Consider the following 24,671-nt stretch of genomic DNA (forward strand, 5'->3'; position numbering starts at 1 on the left):
GGACAATTTAAACTGTTCAGCACATCCCCTGGGAGCCAGATCCTGCCGGCTCCAGTGATTCGTAATTCAGACTATTACTTCACTGTTCTTGAGTAATAAAAATTCCTGGTGAGTTTCATTGGAGCTCTGATCACAAATGGCACAGTGATTCACAGAAATATGGGGAGGACCCAAAGCCAAAACAGTGCCAAGTAAAATCTGCTGAGCTGTGCATTCATGTGTTATGGGTTGTGTTTTCTTGCTGCCCCCCAAAATAATTGGATCTATGTGTGACAGGGATGAGATGAAAAACTGAGGGAACTGGGGGAAAATGTGCGTGAGAGTAAATGGTTCAGGACTACGAATGAGGATATGGAGGTAAGAGGAGTAGAGGGCTTCACTGGACACTGCAGAAAGAAATTAGAGTGGCTTAATCAGTTGGTTAGTGGATATCTGGACCAGTGATGGTTGTTAGCACTGATGTTGTGAAGTGATACATGTAGAAAAGACATAAAGGAGACATTCTCAGAAGGCACATAGCCTGTCCAATCCCTCAATGAGCTCCTTGAGTCCCTACTAGCACTGTGCTTGTTTCTCTTTATATCTTGCTGGATGTAACGTAAACTTGTACCGTACAAGAAGTATCTCCTTCCCTCAACATTGTCACTAATTACAGCAAGGGTCCTACTCTAGACTGTAATTTGGTACACAGAGTTGCTTCAAAAACCCTTTCATAGCCATGCCCTTTGAAGGTACAGCATTTTTATAGAGACGAAAGGGAGCTTCAAGATTGCCCCTCCTTCTGCTGGATGCTGAGACCTCCCAGACTTAGGTAACAGGACTATATATATTGTGCAATTTGGATGTCCCTAGTGGTATTGACCAGAGCATTTGTAATGTTTCTGCATATACAAAGAGCAAACGGATGCTGTCATTCAGAATAACATTCATTTTAGATTAGATGGACAACCTAAGTAGAAGCAAAATGTCCGTGAGATATCTCTGTGTGTGAGCATGGATCTCTTCTTATTTCTCTCTGCTCTGGCATGCTGCAATGAATTAACACCAAATAGGCCTTCAGTGCTGACAAAGTGGAAACAACGCTTAGCTCTTATTGCAATGCTTTTCATTTGAGAATCTCAGGGAAAACTTCATTCCCCATATTGCACAGCCTGGGTAGTTGGGGCACAAAGGGAGAAGGTTGGTGTGCCCAAGATTGCAGAAGTGAATGGCCTAGCTGGAAAGAGGCCCTTGTGACCCTCCACTGCGAGTCAGTGCCTGAAAGCCCAGTAGTCTCACACCTATGCCCACAGAAGGCAGACACGCATGGAAGACCCACTGTTGGTCCTTCTCTTTGCAGGCCTGCTTTTAGCGTCTTTGTTCTCTTGTCAGATTTTATTCCTGAACCTAGATGGACCTGCTTACTGTGATTACTCACACATCACTGTAAGGTGAAATATACAGCTTCACCCCACTGACTAAGAAAAATAAATAGGACTCTCTCCCCACCACCCACACCCACTCCCACACTTCCCTCTGAACTTGAAATAAAAAAACCTGCAGAAAGATTCCCGATGGCTTTGTCAGGGAGGGGGGATGGTGAGGATTGGTACAGTATATAACATCGCAGCTCTCCTGGATCAGTCACGCTTCCTAATTCAATAAGGTGAGAAGGAGCATAATTTGATCATATTTGTTTTGCATCACTGCAAAAACAGAAAATGAGGGGCTGCAGAGCCGCACCAATTTACTTCATCCGACCTTGATTAAAAGAAAATTAATTGCCGCATCTCTCTGGATATCTCAGGCAGCAGCCAATGGCTTTCTAGAATGGCACAAGAAAAAAAAAAAAAGGAATGAGAGAAAGGAAAGGAAAGGAAAGGAAAGGAAAGGAAAGGAAAGAAAGGAAAGGAAAGGAAAGGAAAGGAAAGGAAAGGAAAGGAAAGGAAAGGAAAGGAAAGGAAAGGAAAGGAAAGGAAAGGAAAGGAAAGGAAAGGAAAGGAAAGGAAAGGAAAGGAAAGGAAAGGAAAGGAAAGGAAAGGAAAGGAAAGGAAAGGAAAGGAAAGGAAAGGAAAGGAAAGGAAAGGAAAGGAAAGGAAAGGAAGAGAGAGAATGAAAAGAAAGAAGGGAAAAAAACAGGGAGCAAAGCAGAGAGAATCTTTGCCCTTCATCTCATAGCCCAACTGTCATATTAGGGGTGTTGTCACACTGAGGGGAAAAAACGAGCCTATATTTCCTTCTGTGGTCACCACTGTATTCCCAACTGTTAGGGATTGTACTAGTATCACAAAGCCTGTTTTGTTAAACTGCAGAAGCAAGGCTGGGAAGATCTCAAGGCAAGATTTGGCTTAGGGCGGCTGGTAATAGGACACAGATACTTTTCTTGCTGTACTTCCCCATTTACTCTGAGCCAGGCCTATGCTAGAAATTATTTATGGTAATGTCAATTAGGGCCATGATTTTTTAACTGTATTTCTACACTGCAAAAAGCTGTAGTATAGCTGCAGTGAATCAGGAACCAAAGTGCTTTTACCAAGATAGCTGATTTCCCTCAAGAAACTAATTTAAGCCATGCCAAGCCAACAAAAGCACTCTTTGGCTGATCCAAGCTCTGCCTCACTAGTAGGATGCACTGATAGCAATACCAGCCAACATGTTCTAGTGTCAATTAGGAAAGACACTAAGATATTGTAATGAATCTGTGACAGCCTTGAAAGAAAAAAGGGAAATACATTTCAAGTATTATTCCAATACCCTTTAAATGGGTATTCCAAAGGGTAACTTTTGCCTAGGGAACTTTAGCCTGAATCTTTCAAAACCAAGGGAGAATATAGGTTGTGAATCAGTGGCCAGGTTGGCTTCTCCTCTGAGCTGCCATCTAGGCAGGCATACCTCTGTCTGTGTTTACACTGGAAATAGAGAGATTAACCTCAGTAGGTTCCAAATAAGCTCTGTGAACCACCCATAAAGGCTGCACTGAGGGGGAAAAACCTTTCAAAGTTTCACTTGCACTTTAAAGTCAGTGGCTGCCCAAACAGCAGCTCCTACAATACTCCTGCTTTGGAAAGCAAGGTACAAAGGAAAAGAAGTGTCTATGTGTGTGTATATCTATCTATCTATCTATCTATCTATCTATCTATCTATCTATCTTTCTTTGCTTAGTCCTTTGGGCTCAGCCATCTGAGTCACCCTTTCTGGCAATGTCAGTATAGGTCACAGATTAAATAAACGGTGAGAATTTCTCTTGACTTTCCCTCTACTGACTGGATGCAAAGGGATGAGAACTGGCAGCTGTTGGCTGCCCATGCGCTTAAGGGCCCACCCTGTCCATGCTGCTGCCCACTTCCCCCATTCTCCAGCTACCTGGAGATGTTGTAAGCACTCAGCCTGAGAACTTTTCCCAGCACTAAAGTCTTACACAAAATTTCTAAAGGGAAAAAAAGATGACGACTGTGGCTGATCCAGTGCAATTATCAGATCAGAAGCGCCTGCTGCAATCCCACTCAAATCTGTATTAAAAATTCATTTCAAGGGTTCCTTTTTTTTTTTTCCTTTAGCTGCAAGTAGAAGAATTTACCCAGCTGTTTTATTAGGAAATTAAAGGGCACGTTTTTCTAAGCAATGCACTGGAATTCAGATGGACCATAACCATGACTAGTGTTAATGTGAGAAAGGATGTATGTGTCCTCAATATCCAACTATCCATCCCATTGCACATATCACTGTACTAGCTATAACCCAAGCAATGCTAAATCTTAGACCTTTAATATAATAGGAACATAGGATTAGAAGGGAGCACTAGAGGTCACTTACTTTGGCCACTTACTTCTATGCAGGGCCAGCGACAGCCACATCATCCTTGTTTGCCTAGCCTGTTCTGAAAAATCTTCTTTTGGTGGAGATTGTACAACCTCCCTAGACAATCTATTCCAACATTTAACTATCCTTATCACCAGAAAGTTTTTCCTAATGGCTAACTTAAATATGGGGTTTTTTGCTGCAGTTTAGGGTCATTATTTCTTGTAATTGAATTCCTACTTTCTGGGTCTCATCCTTTACATAAGAACATTTCCGCAAAAGCCTCAAAGTTTTCATAATTTAATATTTCTAAAGTTTATCCTGATGAAGCTCAATCTATTTCACACAGAAACAGGAGATATGTCCAGTCCTTTCTAGGGTAAAAATAAAACCAAACAGAACATTGAACAGACAAAAAAATTCTGTGCCACAGAAGAGTCCTATTTAACAGAGTGTAATATTTTAAATTGGTGTTTTTGCAACTAAATTAAAGCAAAGTGTTTTTTCTTTCCATGCTATCCCTTCTGGAAATCCATGGTTTACTGTATCATTTGATCTGCTATTCTGGGACGGGTGGAAAAAAATAAGGAAGAAAAAAAAAGCACAAATATTTACTGAAGACTCCTGATTTAAACACAAATAATTTGGGCAATGCATAGGCCTGTCCTGGTCCCTGAAATCAAAGGAATGATTCCCACATGCCCACGTTAGTCACAGATTTAACCCCAATTGCCAGCTGCAGAGTAGAATATGGGTCATAATTAAGATGAATGGGTGCAAAGATCAAAATTGGAGTCAGATCTATTACTTTCTGCTTCAGGATGCAGATATAACCCCTTGATTTGGACACTTACAGAGCTTTACAATAGTTATCACATTCCCAAAGACAAGACAAGGGACTGCCTGGTGCCCAGTTCCCTACCAATTCCCTCAGCAGCAGCATGTCAGTTAAGCCCCAGTGCCACAAATGAGTGCTTCTTACTCGGACACCTGCAGCTCCCCTTATGTCTCCCAAATTATAGGAAAATTTTATTTCACTTATGAAATGCTGAGAATCTGCCTGTTTAAATTAACTGCTCTTTTGGGTGCTTTTGCTGAGAAATCTTGTAGAGAAAAGAACAGTTTTAAGCTGTGATTCCTCAAATTTGAGGCATCTCTTCATAATAAGCAATGCTGTGCAAATCCATTGAGTCATGCTGAGGCCACAAAGGTCTCCCTGCACCAGAACTTGAGCCTGTCTACAAGTATGTGGGGCATCAGAGACCAACAGAACAGTTTGGGGAAACAAACACACTTTATACATGAAATTAAATTAATAATCTTAAGGTCATGCAGACAGTAGAGTCAACCAACAGTGGGAGTTACAGTGGAAACAACTTAATTAGCACTCCTGTTTTTAGCTAAGCAGACCATCTCCTCCAGAAAACCCATATAAAATTTTATGGAAATGGGGCTCCTTGGAAATTTCTTGAAAACTCTTCAGTGAAATGGTGAATGAGGTACAATTCAGCATTTGAATAATTCCACAGATTGCTAAAGGAAAGACGGAATTTTTTTCTGAGAGGACACTGCACATCAATAGAGTATATGCAAACACACAGTGCATCATCTGTGCAGACACACAGGCGAAATTTGTAAGCTCAGAATTTGCAAGTTAACGTAGATTGCAACATGGGGTCATATGGGAACTTGCACAGGATTTTTGCTCAGTATGTATCATTTACACAAATATTTGTGCAAAAATAATATGAATTTTGATTACAATTTGTGGATGCCGATGAAACCTAAGATTACTATAATAAAGGACTTGTGCATCTCTAATGAGTCCGCAGAAGTATTTCAAGTGGTATAAGCATGGTGGGAACAGGCCATATTTATCACGTCCTTCTATGTGCACCATTTAAGTAGACTATTCCAACTACCTGTGTGACACATACCAGGTCTGACTGCTTCTATTGTGAATGTGTAGGGAGGCTCGTATATAAAGGATAAGAAGCCCACATATGCCTATATGTAGTGTGCACATGCAGCAAGAACATTTACAGACTCTGGTCTGTGTGTATGCATGAATGCACATACATGCACATACATGCACATAAACATGTGTCTGCAGTATATAAGATGCAATGGGGGACCTAATATTGCAACCACATATGCTCATACAAGAACATGTGTCCCAGAAAACATCATCCTCGTGTTCTTTCTCTGCTCTCCAAGGTTAACTTAAATAAAACAAAGAAAGCAGTTTCCCTTCTCCATAATTCATGGCTTGCTTTAATAGCCCATCTTAAAAACATACATAACTTCCCCCAATTTTCTGATACACTAATTACCTCACTCTAAAACCCATGATGTTCTTCATTTGACCTAAGTGATACGTTATCTGGAAACCCCTTCTAGCCCAGACACAAAACCACTTCCTTTCATTATCCATCACCTTTGATTTCTTTGGTCTTTGCCACTACCTACAGCTTGAACTCCCTGGTCTTGATCCTGCTGAGATAGGAGTCAACAGTATAATTCTAGTGAGAGCAGAACTGGAGGCACACCCAACTTTCCCTTCCTTCAACTCTGTTCTTTTATTCATCTTTGCTGCCTAATTTAGCCAGTAACAACAATATACTGCACTGATACACTCAGGAGTCCTTCAAAGAGCTCCAAGCACTATAATAGACTGCACAGACAAGTACCTGCTAGCTCAGTAAATCTCAAATAATTTTCCAAAAGAAGTTCATATTACTGGCCATTTTACAGATGATGAAACTGAGGCAACTGGCATAAAACAACCCGACTTCCTCCACTGGCGAGGGACAGATGGGAGGAAGAGCTGTTATCTCCCTAGCTCCCACCGAGGCACCACCGGCTTGGCCATGCTCCTACCACTGCTCTTTGTGCCATGCAGCTGTCCCTGTGGTGGAGCACAACTGCTGCTCAGCAGCTCACAGGAACAGTTAGGCCAGCACAGCCTGGAATAGGAAATGAAGGAGTGTCCTGTTACTAGCTGAAAGTGCCAGGAAAACTTAAAGAGGTTGAATGCAGGTTTTTGTACTGAAATTTGCCCACAATTTCCAGTCTATTGTTACTGTGAGAAGTGCTGCTAGATTTTCCCTGTCAAAAATCAGGAAGTCTTTGGAAGAGAAGATAGCAACCCCAGAACAATGTTCCAGATATCAATGAAAGGAGCAGCACCACTTACCCCCCTTACGGTGTGGTGTCTACATGGGAGCTCTCGAAAACATACTCAGTTGTGGGTGCAAAATATCTGAAAATCTGGCCTTGTAAGAACAGAAATTGTAAAGGCTGTGGTTAGGGCCTTCATACACTTCTTGTTTCAGAGCAAAGTGTGTAACAGAAACTATTAATAGAGTAAATAAGACACGTGTTAATAAAGAAGTCACATGTAGTGTGCAGGTGAGGGACTATATGGTGACATTCAGCAACAGAAGGGAAAAAAAGCCTATTTTCTGGCTAGGAGCTAAAGTCAACTCTTATTCTTTTAGAGTCTGGGCATAAGCAGGGCATGAACAAGTAATTTCTGTCTTTCTTGCATTTCTGTAACCAGATGTATGGCTATAGAGGAGAAATACATGTTAAAACACAGGTGTACCTTCCATGGGCAATGGCCAAAACACATTGTTGCAGTGCAGTGTGAATCCTCTATTTCCAAAACACAATCTGTGTGCAATGTGGATTTGGTAAGGTGCGTGGCAGAGTGCAGTAGGTGTGACTCTGTGTGCATGAGTATTATATGTGCTTGTGAGTACAGTAGGTGTGGTGTATATGTACAGTACAGCATGTGTTTGGATTCTGGGAGTAGGGGATGTTTAGTAATTAAATCCCTTTTCATCCTTCTGCACCTGTCTCCTTCTGAAAACTGAGAGAACAGACGTCAACCGGGACAAGGGCTGGATTGAATACAGCCAATTCTGAAATATTTATTAGCTTGTGACACCACTCAATGGAGGAGAAGGAATGCTGGTTAATCCGCCCAGCAAGTGCTCGCTTGGTGGTGGGGCATTTTTCTACAGTGCCTCATTATATTACAACTACTGTCTACTTTATCAAAAATGGTGTAATTTTAACTTGTGTCTATATTTATTTTCAAATGCTGTTGCTAGTAACCAGAGATTTCAGTACACTGAATTCTGAATGTAGGCTTGCCTCCTGGACACCCATGGCTTTCTGGCCATATTACAGACCTGCTTTAGTTCTGTTTTGTGCATTTACTTTCTTCGCACTGCACTCTTCCAACTGCCCTTCCCACCAGTGCTGGACCTCCCTGTGCTTAGGGAACTCCAGTAGTTTATTAAATCCTGTCTTAAGCAGTGTGAGTCCTCAAACACGGTACACTTTATGTTTGAACTACCACAGACTGAGTCTGTATATATCCATTTACCTTCCTATAAATGTCCAGATAATGTATATACATACATACACACACATATCTATATTCCTGCATATACATGCACACAAGCAGGCATCCATCTTACAGCCATACACCTGTATAAAGCGTGATGCTATCTTCGTTTGCTCTAAGTGGCCACACACTAATCCCTGAAAAATGATAATTTTTTGAAGGAAAAACTTTACTGGGGAGATGACAACCAGGGCTTGTAGTGTCAGATGAAGGATTCAGATGGAGCAAAGATTAGTCAGCTCTTGTAGCAGCAAACAGGAACATTAGCTTGCTTTCAAATGGGAGTTTATACACCTGGTTAGATGCCTTTTCAAAGATACTATCACAGGAGCAAGCTTGCTCCTTCCTGTCAAAGTGCCCTTAGAGGTAACTTCAGTCCAGAGGGTGACTTTAGTTGAAAGAGAGGAATGGACTTCGATTATAGGGAGGACAAAATCTGTCCACACCAAAAGCTTCTGTGTGCAGAGACTTCCTGGGAAGGAAGTCTTTATCTTTTCACCAAAACAGAAGATACTCAGTGATCCTCATGGAGCTCTGAAGTAACCCTCTCTTTAGAATCTCTTAGGGATTTGACAGATGCCAGTTAGATGCAGATGTTGTAGATCCCTAATAGCAATGGGGTTTAAAAAGTTTTCTTACCTGCACTGTGAAAAAAAAAAATCATCAAGACTGATAACAAATCTCACTGTGTGAGGCTTATTCTGAATGGTTTTGGCATGATGCATAGTTGCAACTACTGTGCTTGAGCAGTCATTAGACGTGGCCCAGGGGGACCACAAGTGCATTAGAAGGGACGAGGCTCACCATGAGCCAAATGGCTGCTCTTATTGTTTTCTGTAGGTTACTCAGGATGTTCTTAGAACCAAATCCTTCCATAATGCTGCAGAAAAGGGACTGCAGCATGAGACCTGCAGCAACACCACCAGTTCTCTATATCTCACTCCTCATTCCTTTTAGCACTTGTGCACACCCCACTCACTCACTCACTTACCTGCCCCATGTGGACAAGCGCAATTCATTGTGGTAGACCCACCTGACACTGATTGTGCACCACAGCAACATGTTCACACTTTGCAACCTGTATCGTTTATATGTAAAAATAAATATTCTTTGAAGCAATTCTCAGTGTCAAGAACAGGGAGCATGAGGTTTGAAAGCCAGAAGACCTGATGTCCCATTGACTACATCCTTATCACCTCCACACCCCCCCAACATTCAGTCCCATTTTCAGTTGATTACACTGGGCTCCTCATATGTGTTGACCATATTAAACCTCTTGAATGTGGAATTATTCTGTTTGTCCCACAGTACGATATCACACTAGCTTCATAACACTATGGCACATATTGATTGTACCAGGTATTCCCCATCACACTGATTGTACTGATTCCTTTCACTGCACTGAGCAGATTGGATCTTCCTCTCTCCTTTGCCACAGTGGCATCCTCAGCTGTACTTATTGGGCATTTTCCTGTCAATCTCTGTCACAATGATACTGAGATCCACTTACCAAAGTGCTCCCTATGTTCTGCTGTCTCAATATCTCGATGGCATTTTCCCCTGAATACCATACAGCTATTTTATATAGTACAATGGTCTACACCAAGAAGACCATTTGGACACTTCAAGTCATTTATTTCCTTTGAAATGTAAGTGTAATGTAATGTAATGTATAATCAGACAATATTATACAGTTTTGTAGAACACACAGGGAGAGAAATAGTATTTCCCACTGGTGAATTCCTCAGTTCCACAGTTTCTGGTGAGATTATAGAATCACAGAATCATTAAGGTTGGAAAAAACTTCTCCAAGATCACCAAGGCCCACCTTTGACTGAATACCACCATGCCAACTAAACCATACCACTAAGTGTCACATCCAGTTGTTTCTTGAATATTCGCAGGAATGGTGACTCCACCACTTCCCTGGACAGCCTGTTCCAATGTTTAACCTGCCTTATCAGTGAAAAATAATTCCTGGTGTCCAACCTGAACCTTCCCTGGTTGAACTAAATGGAGGGAGAGAGCATCAATAGGAGCCTCTTACAAAGTCAGAAGCCTCCTTCTTGTCTCAATCTCAGCTTTTGAGGTGCTCATCCACAGAATGAAACTGCAATCTCAGATTTCAGTTCTTCAAGACCCTGGTTTCCCTCTAACATTGTGAAGACAGCAGAAAAGCAGTAGATTGAATGCATGTACTGTTACATGCCAGAAATTAGGAGAATAAGCAAATCCATACAAGTTTGAGACCGTCTACTTTACAAGAGAACTCATTCCTTCCTTCTCCCCTCAGTGTTGCCAATGTGCCATAGACATACTGGCAGGAAGCCAAATCAAAGTGAAGAGATTCTGGTTGTGCACCTTCTGTTTATGACAAAAATCTCCCAGTAATCTCATCTCTCAGCCAGGCAGACATAGTGCTCAGAACCCACCATAATCAATTCCAGAGTCAGTGTGTGGGACAGCCTGAGAATGTCATGCTAATGTAGGTCATGGTGAGCACCATTCCACTCTGTGTCTCTTGCTCTTGTTTAAAGGGCCACCTAAAAAGCCACAGCTGTCCCCAGACTATGGCCACACAATCCTTTCTCACAATGGGCCAGTCCCTCTATTCAGAGTATCAGGGCCTACACACCGCTCGCCAGAGTGCTTCCCCTTTAAGACAGGACTGTGCAGTCTTTATTTGCTTGTTGAAACTGTTCAGTTTTAGGACAGGGGGGGAGGTCACACCTGTTGTGGAACTTGATAGAAGGCTTATTTATAAACTTTCAGAGCTTGGGATTCTTGCAGAGCTGAATGCGCTGATGTCCGGAGGGGAAGGTCACCGAAATGCTTGTTTATAAAAGCAGCAGCAACTGGAAAAACCATAAAAGTCTGAAATGATGAAATTACCAAGCTATTTGATCAGGCGCATGGGCTATGTGCTCTGTGGTCAGCCAGAAAAACCTCGCACGTAAGAGTCAACCCTGCTGGCTGCTGCACTGAATTCTCCTTCAGAGGCGAATGCAGAGTGCCTGAAGAGGGCAAAAAATAATCAGCTGCTTAGTATGGTCTACTTTTGGGTCGCTGGCTGGTCCACTCTTAATTTGACCTTGCATGGAAAGGGGAAAGCCTACTCCGCACATGGTATCGCAGCTAATCCATTCTTTAGTTTCACAACTTCAAAGAGCTACACCACTTGTTAACATTCAGAGTGTTCTTTTAGCAAGGAGTCAGTCACACCCCAAAAATCTGCCACTATTTTGGGGGGGAGGGAGAAGAGAGATGGCAGCTTCAGAAACACTTTTGGATTTTTGCAAAAATGTTGCATGAAAAGTGTTGTATTTTTTGATTTTATGTTTGTGTTGCAGTTTGAAAAAACACTTTTTATATTACAGTCTGGGGAGAAGAGGAAGTAAAAACCTTCCTTTGGGTTTCAGCTTTAATTTCTATTCTCATTTTACAGTAGAGTAAATTCAGAATAATTTCCTTTTCTCCTCTTTTTTCTCTCTCTTTGAGTTTTCTCTGTATGTCAAAATCTTCATTTAAGGAAAGCTTCATTTTCACTTGGTGACTGATAGCTGAACAGGTGGCTTCTGCGCTCGCAAGTGTCAGATGAACAGGCAGTTTAGAAATGGACAATTTGCAGCTCACTGTCTCTTGCTGACTGCCCTTTTTCTGCTGACAGATTCTTGGTTCTACCAGCCAAATCATGCACACACTATCTGCCCTCCACCCCTGGTGAAAAAAACTTCAAGAGAAAAAAACCCTAAGATGAAAGAAGATGGTCTCTGGGGAACTCCTATCCATAAAATGGAAAGAACTTCACACTTGAAGGCATTCTTGCCAGCTCAGCCTACTTGGACATAATTTATAAGAGGGGCAGGATTTTCTGCTTCATTTTCTTTCCTGGAAATCTTGTTTGTTTTATGGGAATTTTCGGCAGAATTCTACATAAAGTGATGGATGCCAGAACCAGCACCAATGACTGTCTGCTAAACATGATGAGTTTATTCAAATACCAGAACCATCAACCCCTCCCCACAAAGTTTTTCCTTGACCACAGCTAGAAATACTGTCAACCAGGGGATTCTGATGAGTGAATGCCCTTCTGCCTGTTAATGATGAAGACTTTTGATGATTATAACAAATAGGGCTGTATAGAACTTTCTGCTGAGACTCATATATGGCATAGGCATCTCATTTCCAGGAACGTGGGCAGGAGCTGCACAGGTCTGGTCCTGCTGCCTGAGTTGCCAAGAGATTCTCATACTGTATTTTTACAAGATCACGGGATTTCGGTAATTAAAACAGATACCAGAGTAACCTTTTTCGTAAACTGCATCGCTAGAATATGGATTTACCTAAGGTAGCAGTCACTCTTCTGATGTTTGGTTATGGGTGAGTAACTTAAGAGCTGTTTTTTACAGGATCTTAGAGGCTCTTGGTACCAATTTTTCAAAAGAATTTAGATGCCTTTGAAAGATAAGTGCCCAGAGGGGTCTTAAAATTTTCAAGGCAAGCTACATTAAAATCGTTTGGATTCATGTGCCTATCTTAAACAGTTTTGATAGTCTACAAGGTGCCTATCTGAGTATTTAGATAAAGAGAGCACTTTGAAAATATGACACTTACAGACCTGAGGAATTCTAATCTGGAGAACACATCTTGCTGACTTTCAGTGACATTTAAACTCCTAAGCCTCTCTCCAAAATGAAACTTAGAATCCTAAGTCACTTAAGTGCTTAAAAAATGTTGTTGTGTGTTTGTAGGAGCTGGATGAGGACAGATGAGGAGAGAAGGATTAGATGCATGCATCTGTCTTTCTGTGTAGCTCTCATAATGCTTGAGTGTCTCTGCATATGGATAAAGGTGGATTGATGAGTGCATGACCATATGCATGAGCATATAATACAGCCAATTGGATGGGACAGGGAGGAACAAAAATTGGGTGGAAGTGACAGGTGATTACATGGATAAATAACTTCATCCTGCTGAACATTTATTTAGTGCTTTTCATCCAAAGGTACCCTTAAGTGCCTTACAAACTGTTATGGATATAAGAATGACTCCACCAGCCACAGCAGCTCTTTAAGAGTACACAGCCAAATTATATGATCAAGTTATGACCAGATATGAAGAGTATCAAGTCCCACTGAAATTACCTAGAAATGTTTGGCCATCAGCCATTTAGGATTCAGTCAATACACCCAGGCTAGGGCTGTTATGCAGGAAGAAAGTGCTATGGAAGTCTAACAATGACAAATGGCAAAGACTTAGTTTTCAACACTATTTAAAAATGAGCACTGCCAACAGCACATGAGCTATGGAAACTGGTTCAATATTAAGTCAGAGAGAGGAGTACTGGCTTTCCATGGGTGGCAAAAGGCAAGATGTTTATATGGTATTTTAATGGGGAACAAAATCACAGATGTTTGTTTTGAAATAAACCTGTGTAATGAGAAAAGAAGCAGAACAATGAATGGATGAGAGATCCAAGGGGGAGAGGGGCTGTTCAGACCTGAGAGGTTTTTCAGCACTGCCTGTCTGAAACTCCAAGTCCATGTTCTCACTGAGAGAAGATCCCATCTCTTCCCACATTAGCTAATCTGGGCTGTCTCTCTCCAGGCAGCATATGCACTCCAAAGGCAAGTGGTGCCAGCTGCTCCCTTGCCAAACGGTGGAGTTAAAAGCTGTACAAAGTTATAGACAGTAAACAATGAAACAGAAGCAACAACAGCAGTTTCCTCTGCTGCCTCCACCTTTGTGCCTTGCTGCTTCCCTCTTTCACACTCCTCCTCCTCCTCTGTCTGCCAAAAGGGTAAAACCATGATTGAATCCATACTCTGTGACAGCCTGGGGAAAAGCAGCTGCCCAGTATACATATTTGTTTAAGTACAGTATATGAATCAAGACTACGGTTACAAAACAACATAAAAACTGGGATCCACTGAACAAATAAGGGAATATGTGTTCATCTGCTCTTCTATTATTCTCCTACCTGCACTTCTGCTATCCACAACATCAAAATAACCAGCTTCTGACAAATTTAATATTACTGAGGTAGTGTTGGGAAAGGATGTACCATTTTTGTACAACTAGCCTGTACAGAAGTCTTTTCCCACCATGAGGAGGATTTGGGGAAATGCTGTCACTGCTACGTATAGTTTCCTCACTAGTTTGAGGAGACAGGGATCTGCCAAACAGCATGCAAGGGGCTAGCTGCGTACTGCAGCTGTAATTTACAACATCCTACTGTCACGATAAGTGAGTGCTGGTTCTTTGCTGTAGGAGATCTGTTCTTGAGTACAGCGCAGGTTGTACAGTTTACACACACAGCACTCTTTGACTTTGGGGGATTCAGTCAATGCAAGACTGACTTATAGAACCAGTTTCCAGTAATATGCAGTGCATACTATTAGAGGAAGTCCACTGACATCTCTGTGCCCTTCCCCTTCCCCTTCCTCTTCCCCTCCCCCTTCCCTTTACCACTTCTTCACCTTCCCTGCTCTGTCGTTTCCCAGATCCTCCTCAAAGAGCCCTGCTCCCTGGCATGCTCTTCCTTCCCTACTGCCAAGCATCATCACACCTGCAGCTGTCACCAGTGATGCCTGTACAGCCATGCTCACTGCCATCCCTGCCCACACCAAGAGGTGCTTACCATCAGAAATATATTCGGAAGTACTAGCTATGGCTAGTGCTGGGACTGGGATCCTTCCCAGGTAACTGTACTTCTGGAGCCCAAGCACACAGGTGGTTATCCTGACAAAATAATGCTCCTGGTGGTAGGCATTATTTCCTCTGAGGAAGTGCTATTACACTTGGCCAGGGTGTTCCCAGGCCAGGCAAGCGATGTCAGGGTTAAGGGCTACTCATGGCACAGTGACACTGATACAGCCCTTCAAGTTTAGGTCAAACACTGTTCATGCTTAGTACCATTTTCATTGGGTCTCAGGACTGGATCATACAAATACTGACTAGTAGCCCACGCTAAGGGATATTTAAATCAGGAAAGCAGGATGATCTCATTTGTGACGCAATGGCCTGTGAATCAGGAGACGGAGCTCCAGCTTCCAGCTCTGCCAAGACTCTTTGGCTAGCCGGAGCATTTCACTTCCTTGGGGCTCCAGTGGTAAATGAGAGATACTCCTGTTTCCTGTTCCTGCTCTTCTACCTGCAATGCAGGCTTTTCAGGACAAGGACTGTTTCTAGCCATACAATGATATGGTACAAAGCATAGTGAGCCTCAGAGTTGGTTGAGGCTTTCACACTAAAATATAAATCTTATTTATAGCAGGGAAAATTTACAAAACAACAAATTTAAATATGGTTATATTTTTGGTGAATGCTCAGGTTGCTGTTTTGTATACCAAAAGGAAATACTTTTTTTAAGTAAGATTTTTAACATTTTTTAAATAAAAAATCTGTACTTGGGGGGGAAAACTGATCATAAAAATAAATATCAATGCTTTTGTTCTCCCTCACCAATTTTTGCCCACTTACAAGTGCTCTATACTTTGTTGTATATATTCAGCCACACTGAGACTACAGAAGCAGAGTCTAAGTGCAAAGGGGCTATGTTGACTATCAGCTGCCAGACTACATGGGACATAGTCTTGGAAATAGCTCAGAAACCAACTTTTACTCTGCTCCCCTCTCAGTATTTGCTGTACCTGCCTGGAAAGCACCAAGTTTCTCTTGCTTATGTTTCACAGTGTGCTGGTGGGCAGCCTGTGGTGCCCAGTTGAGATGCTGTGGGTTGGTGTTTTGGTCTAACAGTCACAGATATTTTCTCCTGCCTCTGGGATGACTCCATGGTCGGGAACTGGGCCTCCTGCTCTTTGAGTTTGCTTTCATTTCTCAGCAGATACCTCCTATGGGCACAAATGGCATTTACTACACCCATGCAGAAGTGTTTCTGCTACAGCTTGGACTGTTAATGCCTGTGAGAAGACTTCACTCTCGTTGTGAGTAAATAGATCTCCCTGTGCCTTTGAATGTTTGTCAGTGAGTGAAATTGTTTTTGCTGCTCTTATCAGCTGCTCTTATTCTCCTCTGAATTTCTGAGCTGGGATGACTTGTGGAGGACTTTGGCAAGCATATTTTACTCATACCTGGCTATATTTCTTTCTCTATAATTTCACTAACTTTGTGTCACACTTACTGACAAGGGGGATCCACAATGCCTAATGCAAGTGTCTGCATTTGTGTATGTCATTACATGTTTACAACTGTGTATCCCCGTATTTGTCAGCACATTTCAGTATGCGCACCTGCTTAACTGCATTTGCTTTTGCTTCTTGGTTTTGGCTTTGTGTGAGAATCTGTGAATATACTCTTTTTTCACCCCAGAAGTGGACCATTTTCCTGGGGTGTGTGCGTATATATATCTATATGAAGTGTTCCTTCTATATTTGTTTTGCTTTTTGTATGTTCCCTTGCAGTTGTGTTGAGGTGCTCATGCAGGCATGTTTCAGTACAGTTGTGCATTAATATTTGTTCCGAGTCGTGTGTCTTTTCCCATGTGTGTAATTCCCGGTCTGTGTCCCTGTGCTTCCCTGTATTTCCTTTCCATTTCCCCATCTATGCTGTGTGCAGTTACCTGGATTTGTGCCTGTACGTATCTACTGCTTTTATTGTTTGAGGGTTGTATTTTTAATGGGGTGGGTGCTGGTGAAATTGTTCATCATTTTGCTTTGTATTTATCTTCCAGTGTTTTCCCTATGTTTGCATAAAGTAGATGCAGACTACAATTTGGTGATGAATTCTATGAATACTAATCTTAGGCTACCCTTGACCCTAGGGTCAGTTAAAGATCAAAACCAAACCATTTAATATTTTCCTTTTGCAGATCAATAGAAGCATAAATTCACTCTCAATGACAACTATAATTTCAAACAGATCTATAGGAGGCATGCATGCATTTCCAGGATGAGTTGCTCATGCGCCTGTTGGGGAGCACAAGAAAAAGAGTTTCTCTGTTGTTGTGGGTTTCGGGGGTTTTTTTACCATTGAATCTCTTTTGCCTTTTTTCTTTTATTGCTCTGAAACGCTATTTTCAGCAGCCCCTGTCATATAAATATCTCTTGTTTTTCTTCTCCTCTTTCCCTCCTAGTGAAAAGGGCAGGGGACCTATTGAAAATTCTGCTTTATCTCTTTCAGGAGAGTTCAAGTGCGGGTCGAACAATCGATTCCTCCTCCTTTTCTTTTTCAAGTTTCCTGTCGTTCTTTTGCCCAGATCAGCACTGAAGGAAAATAGGAAGGGCAGCCTGGAGTATGTACATCTATATACCCAGAGACAGAAAGGGAGACCATGCAAGGGTGCATTTGTGGGCATTTATAAATATGTTTTTTTACATATATACAATATATATATTCACACTCATGTGAACACATACATATGTATTTTTTCCTGTAGCTGTCTGTATGTCACAAACTCCCAACATGTTCTTACAGTAAAACTATTGCAGAGATAGAAGAAAAGAAGCTGAGAATGGGAAAAGTTTGGAAGTACTCTTCAGTTTTATACTAGAATATTAACCCTCCCAAAAATTCTCCTCTACAAATTGCAAATGCTTTTAAAGAAATGTGTTAAGATCCCAGACAGTTCCTACAATTTTACATGGTTGGAGGGGGAAAGAAGTGTTATTCTGCAAGCAGCATTCTTTCAGAAAAATAAATTCAGCTGATAATCCACAAATCTTTAAAGATGCATTTAATCTAAAAAGGTACTTTTCAACCATTTTCACCAAATCAAAGTGGCAGGCAGGGAAGGGGGGGGGGGGGGAAGGGGGGGGGGGAGAGACAGAAATATAAAAAAAGCAAAACAAATGACACCATTAATCTGCCTGGATTTTCCACCTCATAGAACAATCTGTTTAGGAATGACTGAAATAAAGTGGAATGTGGTTTAGATTTTTTTCCTCTGCAATCTCTCTCTGCAAATTCCTTGTTTATGGGGAAACACTGAAAAAAGGAGTTAGTCCCACTACTCCCTTAGCAAAATAAAAAAAATTAAAAAGGGACTATAAGCACAGGGAAAGAAGGAGGGGGGGTTTGCTTTGTGTAGGAAATAAAGACCGTAAAGTGAGGACTTTTATTGCTGGCAATCAGAGTATTGCTGCTGGCAGTGGCTAAAGGTGGAAAGCAAAGATGATTTAATTTATAGAAAGGACAAAGATGTCATGTAGCAGATTTAATCACTGAAAAGAAAAAAAGGAAAAAACCTAGCTAACGTCATAATTTACATTTTGGGATAATAAAGAAGACAGAAAGAAAGAAACAACTGAAAAACCCTGAATGGGTGAAAAAAAAAATGAAGGAAGATAAATAGATTTGCCTGTAAAACTAATAAATTTAAAAACAAACCCAGAAAGCAAAACACAGCCCCCTGAAAGTGCTGGTAAAATGGACCATCGATTTTGGAATTCATCTGCATTTTGTATTTTAATAATGCTTACTCTCTCTCTCTCTCTCTCTCTCTCTCTTTTGCAAAATATAAAAGCTGATCTGATAAATATTAATTTGAACCATCATAATGTATTTGAAAATTCCAGCTAAAATGTCACCACATGGAACATTAATGTAATATTTCAAGGCCCTGAGAGCAATACTCATATTGATTGCATTTATTTCACTCTAGGGAGGAGAAATAATTCTTCAATGTGGGACACATCTGGTAGCCAAAGATGCAAAAGGCTGAGGATAAAAATACAAAATTATATGGGAAAAACCCCCCATAATCTAACACCCCAAAACCAAAACAGAAGTACATGTGAACCTGATAAATGCAACCAATTCAATTTTGTCTTTCAGTTGTAGCAATTTTTTTTTTCCCCCAGAATAATTCTCTTTGATTTTTTAGTTTGGAGGGGAAAAAAATCACAAAGCACAAAGTAACAAAAATTCCCATCATGTTTCTATGAATCTCCTGGCATGAAAACCTACAGTATCATCACAAGTCTAATGAAAGAATGTATGTAATTGGGTTGCCTATTGGAAACACAGAAGCCCGGCTAAGAAGACAGCAGAGCACTTTATCCTGTAAAACTTCAACAGAGGTTCCCAAGAAAGATGCTCTTATCTGGGGAGGGGCTTGAACTTTGCAACACTGCTAACCCAAACCTGTCCAATATTGGGACTATTTTCCTGTGATTCTGCAGAAGGAGCATGGAGACACTGCCTGTCTGGGGTCCCATAAAACAGATCTTTTCCTTGTCATTAAGAATATTGATGTTCATTAGGCCCAGGCGTCAATGAGTCTTTGTGCAAATGAAACGAAATCTGAGTCAAATTTTGACCCTGAGCCCAACACATAACCACAATTGGCTGCAACTGGAGGGCTGGGGATTAGAGGGGTTCACCCCAGCACCAGAAATTCAACATCCTTACTCTGAGACAAAAAAATCTCTGCAAACACAGCCAAAGAGTGTAAGGAAATGGTCCTGTCCCTCCACCCTGCCCAAACACTCTTCATGTAAGGTGGTTTCTGATAAAGATGGAACAGATCAGGGGAACCTTTTGCATTCTGTCAAGGCAAGATCTCTTCAGGTAAGATAAAGGTGCTCTCTGTCCCAGCTTCTGTCAGGGTAGTATCACTTCTGTAGGTAATGCTCCTTCTTTAAATTTGTTACCAGGGTTTTTCTCTTCCACCGTGGGTCTGGGATTGACATTCCTGCTGGACAAACTCCAGGCTAATGAAGCAAGCTCAGGCCCTGTAATTCACGGCAGGCTGCTTTGATGGAGCACTTTCAGTGTTAACAGTGTGATGGGTGCTTTTCGGAGCTAATGCCTCACTGATATTAACAGCCATGACATAGAGCAAAATCTGCAATGTAAAAGCGAGTGGCTTGCTAAATATTTACAGGCGTGCACATCTCGCTGTCCCATTCATTTCCTTGACCTTTCATGAAGGGGGATGGGAAAGGAGACGCCAGAGAATGGTCCCTTCTGAGGTACAAATGCACTAGAACCAAACTGGCGCCCCAGTTGCTGATAGCAAGACCTCGAGCTGAGGTCCCCCTCTCTCCTTCCCAGCAGTTCATAAAATAAGGTCAAGTAAAGCCACCACATGCAGTGGGCGAACTTTGGCCTGAACTTTCTGAGCAGGAATAGAGGAATAGCTCCTAAAAGGAGAAGAGCCTTGTTATGAACTGCGTGTAGGTCACTGAGGCACTTCACTGCAGATCAGCACAGAGGCCCATTAGATCCCCAAACCCCCAAAAGTTGATCCCAGGCACAGCTGTTCCCAGAGCAAGGCAGCATTCCTTAAGAATTAAAGATGGGAACCAATTAAGGAGACTTCTTAGTTCTTCATTCAGCTCTGCCACTGACGTGCTGGATGATCCCGGGCAAGCCTTTTCCCATCCCTGCACCTCTGCACCTCAGTTTCTCCTGATAGTATTTAAAATAAATACAGGGACGGGTGTAGCAAACCCTCCTACATGAAGACAGGAGAGGGCATTGTGAGGCTTGTTTAATGCTTAGAAAGCACTTTGAGATCTGCAGATAGAAAGCGGTACACGGAAGCCAAGTATTATAATTAAACTTTATATAACCATGTATTCTGCTTTGTAGAAACCATGGGGGCAGGAGCAGCAGCTCCGGTTCCTGCAGCACCACGCAGCGGAGCGAGCCGGGGGCCGGAGCTGCGGCCGGGCACGGCGGGAGGCGGCCGGGCGGGGTGTGCCGAGTGAGCCGAGAGCGACAAAGTCTGGTTTTGTGCGACGCTGAGCCTCACCCAGCATTTGCGCGGCCGAGCAGCCTCTGCACTCGCTCAAACTGCCGCTCCGCCGAGCTGTCAGAATAGCGTGATGGCCGGTGCCGGCGTTTTCTGGCAGCCCGCGGGACCGGCGGCCGTGCCGAGCCCCCGCCCAAGCGAACCGAGCCGGGCGAGCCAGGCCGGGCCGAGGCGAGCGGAGCCCGCGGCTCCGGCGTGCCCCGCGCGCCCCCTGCTGCCCGCCAGCTCCGGGGCGCCGCAGGCACGGCCCGGCCCCACCGCAGCCCCGCAGCGCTCTCCGGGCGCGGAGCGCCCCACCGCCAGGGCCGGGAGTCTGGGGGGTTTGGTCCGGGGCCGGCCCGGCCGCGCTCTCCAGGCGGACTCCCGGTTGCAAACCCCAGGCTGAGCGAGAGGTGGAGGGAGGGCCGTCTAAGGAGCAGTTATTAAGAGATGGTTTAATTAAGCCTACCAGAATTTGCAAACCTTATACAGAGGAGAGGATACTGCAAGAGAACAGTGGAGAGTAGCTGGATAAGTCAGCCCCCCACACACACATGTGAAAAGTTATAATGGCCAAACCAGTTTCACACAGAATTTACCACCCTGTAAAGGACTGAATGTGCACTGTGCTGTCTGTCTTACAGACAATCCTACAGGTCTGCAACCCTCCAGCTACATCAGCCCCAGCACTTTCTCCAAAGATGCACCATCCCCAGAATGACTTTTATTCACAGACTGCGAGTTTTGTTTGTGTCTGGAACAGGAGAAATTAATTCCCTGCAGCTGGTCTGCCCTACTGCACCTTGCAAACTCCAGTGCTCAGGGCAGGCAAGCACAGTGCTTTCTCCAGACAGAGAAGGCCTGGAATTAGTTTTTTCCCTGCTGTTCTCCTTATACACCTTTGCTATACATAAGACTGCTGGGAGCCTCTGTGGGGACCACAACCTCAGGAGGACAGGGGGCTTCAAGTCCATCATGCCATAAGCCCCCACCAGTTGCACAGCAGCAGTATGAGCACAGGGCTTCAGGTGGGCCTGCAGAGCACTTAGAGTGGGACTCTGTGCAGGTGGCTGTGCCTCAAACCACTCACAGGATGAACTGATGTGACCCTTTGAGCCTCTAGAGTCATGTTCAGGGATGTGATGATCATTTCCCCAGACCTTCAAGTATTGCACAAGGAAACACCCTCCCTACAGTCTCTCCTCTGCCTACAATTTCCTCCCTTGTCATTTACATGATTGTCAATTCCAAGTACCAGGACAGAGTTCCAGCTAGCGAACAAACCCAGATGCTCCTACAAGCTTTCACTGAGTGTCTGTCACCAGAAGCAGAGGATTAAACAGGATGGTGGTGAAAAGAAAAGGTTATGATCCTGCTCTTTCTCATGAGTGATACTGGGTCTGAGTCACAGAGCAAGACGGCACTGGAATAGCCTATACTCCAGAAAAGCAGCACCCTGTCTGGCAACCTGAGCTCAGGGAAGAGCCAGGACAGGAAGAGCAGGTCAGGAAGGAGATGCAGTGGCAGAGCAGCATGTCTGTGGGAGCTCAGATGGTGCATGCTCACTTTTCTGGGATGAGTCAGGCCCACACAAAGGGCGATAAGCAGCAATGCCTGGGGCAGCATGCAGGGATCAGGATTTCTTTCTCAGGATTCTTGTCAGGCATAGGAATGGGCCATGAACACCCAGACCAGGTATTTTGAATCTGCTATTGAATGTTCCTATTGCTCCATAAACCATGGATGAGAAGGAGAGAAGAAAAGCAAGACTGAACATTGCAGAGAACATTTTACAAAGGCTTGGATCTCTGTATCTCAGGGTCCAAGGGCTACAAACCTGCAAGACGTTGCCAAGAGATGGCCTATAGTAACAGCCCCTCCCCCACTGATCTGGAAGCTTTTCAGCAGCCCCATTCTTCCCCTGAAGACCACACAGACGACCTTGCAGACCCTCAGAAGGGCAGTCTTTCCGTCCAAAGCCAAAGTACCCACCATGCAGGCTGAAGCAGGAGATAGTTCCCACAGAGATGCCCTTGTTCGCTTTAGGCATGGCTCTACAACCTGTGGATGTGCTCACTGCCATCAAAGGCAGCCCCACCTTGGGGCTAAGCTTCAGAGTGCCTCATCAAGGCCCACATCTCCAAGATTAATGACTGCCTACACTACGACTTCTCCATTATCCCAAGATGATCCCAATGCATATTTCACATCCACATGCTGCTGAGCTTCATTCCTGCCTGTATGTATGAGTTCATGCCTTTCTTCCCCATTTCTACTCCTGGTACGCCACCAAAGACAACTTTTCTCTTTTTTTCTTCTTCTGCCACACCTACCATATACTTGTCTCTATACCAAGGGTGGCATTGCAAGCCAGAGTCCCCAAGCATCTGTGCCGTGACCTAATTGTTCCTGGGACTCCACCTCTTTCAGGAGGCCTGTGTACATGCCATTCTAATAGTAAACTTTCCCACAATTAGATTAGGTGTTGGCATCAGGAGCATAGCACAAACCACAGAGTGTGGACAAGCCATCCCTGGAGATGGGAGTAGTGCAGCTGAGCCACTGTGGGATCAGGCAAACTAGTCACATCTCTCTGCTTATCTTCCGTTGTTCAATTTTAGAAGGAAACTGCTTGCACCTTGCAGGTCATTGTACCTCACACCAAAGAAAAGTGCTTCTCCAGGATTGAGAACCTACCCTGAGAGAGTTTTCCATACACTTTACTCTTAAAGATTGACAGTGTGGGATGAACCACTCATGTCACACATGTTATAATATCCCAAATATGTAAAGGAGAACAGGGAGACTGAGATTCGCCTACTAAGTATTAATGTCAAAAATGAAAAGCACCTGTGTGTGCTCCAGGGGCAGGCACATGGAGCATCTGGCTGGGTGGTTTTGAGTCTAGAGTTGATTCATGACAGCCAAGCATGCAGAAAGCTTTACTAAACCCCTCAAAGTTATTTCAGACAATTAATGTGTTTGCCGCCTTCTCCAGCTTCACTGCCCTTCTCTGGGGTCCCTCCTAGGTGCTGAGACTGACCATCTCCCCTTGGTGTGCACAGGGAAAGCCTCAGTTCTGTGGTGTCCCAGTGCTTCACTGCTGAGACTGCAGCAGAACAAGGCAGAGTGATGCATGGGGACAGTGCTCAATACATTTTAAGTAATCACCTCTTCTATGCCCTACAGGAGAGTGTGACTTCACAGTGGTGTGTGTGAATGTCACACAGGCCCAAGGAGAGATACTGCTTTGACTGCTACCTTGGTTCCTGGAGGGCTTTCTTCTTCTTTGTCCTGCCTCCAGAGCCAAGGATCAATGTAAGAGGCTGTACAGGTTGCTGCATGAAGACATAATAGTACTTGACTAGCTAAGACATGTCCATGCAGTGGATGGTTCTCAGCCATCACACTGCAAAGGATTCTCCACATACATCTATAGAATACAGAGAACCATGTTCTTTCTGTCCCAGACTTAGTGACAGATTAAGTCACGGAAGTCACCTGGCAGTGCAGCCTCCTGCTTGACTGGTTCCCTGGAGTCCTGATGTCCCAGTATATGTTGGGACACTAATGAAGCAGTATAGAAAAGGACTGTACCACATTGTTCTGAGAAGTTTTTTTCCAGGGAGGATGGGGCACAGAAATGTCCCTAAATTGGGTGTGCCTAAATTACAACATGCTGAAGTGCCCTGAGGACTGGTGAATCAGTGAGTGGCAGAGGACTGGCCCCGAGTTTGGGTTAGCACCCAAGCCACAAAGCAGTGACAGATATACATGTAG

This window comes from Chamaea fasciata, unplaced genomic scaffold (genome assembly GCF_029207755.1).
Source record: "Chamaea fasciata isolate MVZ Bird 193981 ecotype frontalis unplaced genomic scaffold, bChaFas1.0.hap1 SCAF_23, whole genome shotgun sequence".
NCBI lineage: Eukaryota > Metazoa > Chordata > Aves > Passeriformes > Sylviidae > Chamaea > Chamaea fasciata.